At 34.6% G+C, this 2,620-nt stretch overlaps 1 protein-coding gene across 1 annotated transcript in view; it reads left to right on the forward strand.

Moving 5' to 3' along the window:
* The first annotated feature begins 2,520 nt into the window (after window positions 1–2,520).
* Window positions 2,521–2,620, forward strand: part of LOC136841000 (uncharacterized) — a 16,455-nt gene continuing 16,355 nt past the window's right edge. The window contains exon 1 of the mRNA XM_067108018.1: window positions 2,521–2,620. This exon is cut by the window's right edge and continues 89 nt beyond it. The gene's annotated coding sequence lies outside the window, so the exon portion shown is untranslated.

Genomic DNA, 2,620 nt, shown 5'->3' on the forward strand with positions numbered 1-2,620 from the left:
TATGACTTGGACCATCGATGGATGGTCTCTTGTTTGCCACTTTTTCATAAGAGATCTTTCACATTCACAACTGATCTCTGATCACATTTTCCTGCCGAGAACAACCAGATTTTCTGAAGTGCAGTACCATTATGCAGTAAATGTGCCTCGCTGTCGAACTTCTTAGTTCCAGAGATCCTGTATTCTTCACACCGTTGGACTGTGGAACAGACTCCCAGAGGATGTTGTGCAATTGGTACTTCAGAAGTTCAAGCGAACATGCAATGCATTATTACCCTAATACAATTCAGCTTGTATTTTAGTATTTTACTTACATTTTCCTTTATTTATTAATTTGCTAATTTATCTGTTTTTCTAATAACTGATTTGCTCTTTCCGTATGTATATATATATATATATATATATATATATATATATATATATATATATATATATATATATACATACATATATATATATATATATATATATATATATATATATATTATATAGTATAATTTCTTTCAGTTTTTGAGATGCTAAGGTGTATAAAGTACAGGTCATCTATTATTTAAAAAAACTACAGTTTTTACATTATACTTACAGTTCCGGTAGTCAGACAGCATCCAAAGTGGATGGAGTCTGTTGTTATGCTAGAATGTTAGACATTTAGAAATATAGTTCTCGCGCACCTGGACTGTGATCGAAAGGTAATTGAGGTCTACAAAAATATAAACCCATGAACATTCTTTGTGTATGTGCATATGTTTTTGAGGGTACCAAGACATCCCACGTGTTCTCTCTAAAGGTAGATAGAATGGCATCAATTACTAAACTTTGAAAGCTTCTGGTTCATTTCTAATTATCACGTAATGAATCAGACATTAAATGTACAGATTTTCTGTGTATTCATGCCTTAGTTGTGTAATAAACTTAGGACGGGGTTTAACTGCTTCCTATGAGTTACTGAATACAAAATACTTAACGCTCAAAATTTCTTTGTATTTATAGACTAGATTTCATCTTTTTTATGAAGCTATCGACAAAGCTCGCCTTTAATGAGATATGTAAAAAGATAAGATTATACGCAAAAGTAAACCTTCGGATTTAATACCCATATTGGTATGTGTTTTTAAAGATATCTTTGATATAACGTAACTGTGATATCAATTCATTTCATGTTTTTTTTTAATATAAAGTCTTGAATTAGTTTGTCTATAAATGCATACTTTGTGCTTGTTTTGAATACGTATTTAATACTCAGCGCAATTGAAATTTAAAAGTATAATATTTTACAAGATACGAATATTATACCTGTTTTACACTACTCTTCACTCCAGTGTTTTTAGTCTGTACGTCGGTATCTTTTTTCGAAACTGAAATCTAAAGACACACCGTAATTTCAGTCTAAAACTAATGAGAATGTAGAACTCAGCCTTCAAACCTTTTACGAGTACATGTTGGATTTAAAGATATAATCAGACCACAGTTTAAGAACACGTCGCAGTGCCCATTCGTGATTTCTTCGGCGTGTCCTCGAGGGGCGCCTACTCAAAATTTGGGCTTTTCAAAGGTCGAAACTGATCGATCGTGCCACGAGTATCTGTCGTGGAAGATTACCGAGAAAAGTCTCGGGTTATGAGAAATGTCTCGGTGTTCATTTCATCCTTACCTATTCGTACTTCTGGTGCCTTCGTCGGTTAACCATTATTATTATTATTATTATTATTATTATTATTATTATTATTGATGATGATGATGATTCTGTTGGTGGTGGTCGTAGTAGAATTGTGAAGTCCGGGAATGGGAAAATTTACAGACTGTTGAAACGCAGTCAGAAATCCATTTCTTGACAGTTTGTTTCTATAATAAAAAATTTAATTTATTCATTTTGCGCTGAAATATGTTTAAGAACGTACGTAACAGACCAAGGATATTTTCATAACATTGAAGCTACCCGAGGCAAGGCATTTTCATTTCAGAAAAACGACTACGAAGTTTAGGACAAACGGTTTGAGACAAGATTGGACACTAGTAATTCTTGCAATAAATGAGCAGTAACAGTAACTGAAAATAAGGACGCATACTTGTGACAGAACCACAGATATTGATGAGAAAATCAGCACCCTATTATTATTATTATTATTATTATTATTACAGAACGTATAACTGCGCAAAAACAACAGGTACCTTGCGTACAGCTATTCTCCAAGTTTTTGCTTGTTTTTTTATACACTCCTGTGGTTGAATCTGGAGGCGCTAGATCAAGTATCTAGCGATTATGTCTTGCAAACGCTCTAGAAACTATAATAGTTCATTTATTCTCAGAATATGTCATATATGCAATTGGATACCTCAAGTAACAATAGGAATTATGAATAAAAATGTAAACACACAGCTGCTTACATACAGTTAGTATAAATCTGTGTTTGCAAGACGAAACGAGCACCTTCCCGGGTCCTCCCCGCCTCTGACTCCCTTGAACTTGTGACGTAGGAGCTGCTGACGTCACAGCGTCGCACAGGCCCGAACAGAAGAGCCGAGTTACCGAGATGCTTTGGTGGAGAAGCGTTCTCCGAGGTCGTCACTCCTCTCTCGTCAGTAACCATCCGAACAGTGAAGTGGTTAGTTCTAAGTTCAA

The sequence above is a fragment of the Macrobrachium rosenbergii genome, chromosome 8 (assembly GCF_040412425.1).
Source record: "Macrobrachium rosenbergii isolate ZJJX-2024 chromosome 8, ASM4041242v1, whole genome shotgun sequence".
NCBI lineage: Eukaryota > Metazoa > Arthropoda > Malacostraca > Decapoda > Palaemonidae > Macrobrachium > Macrobrachium rosenbergii.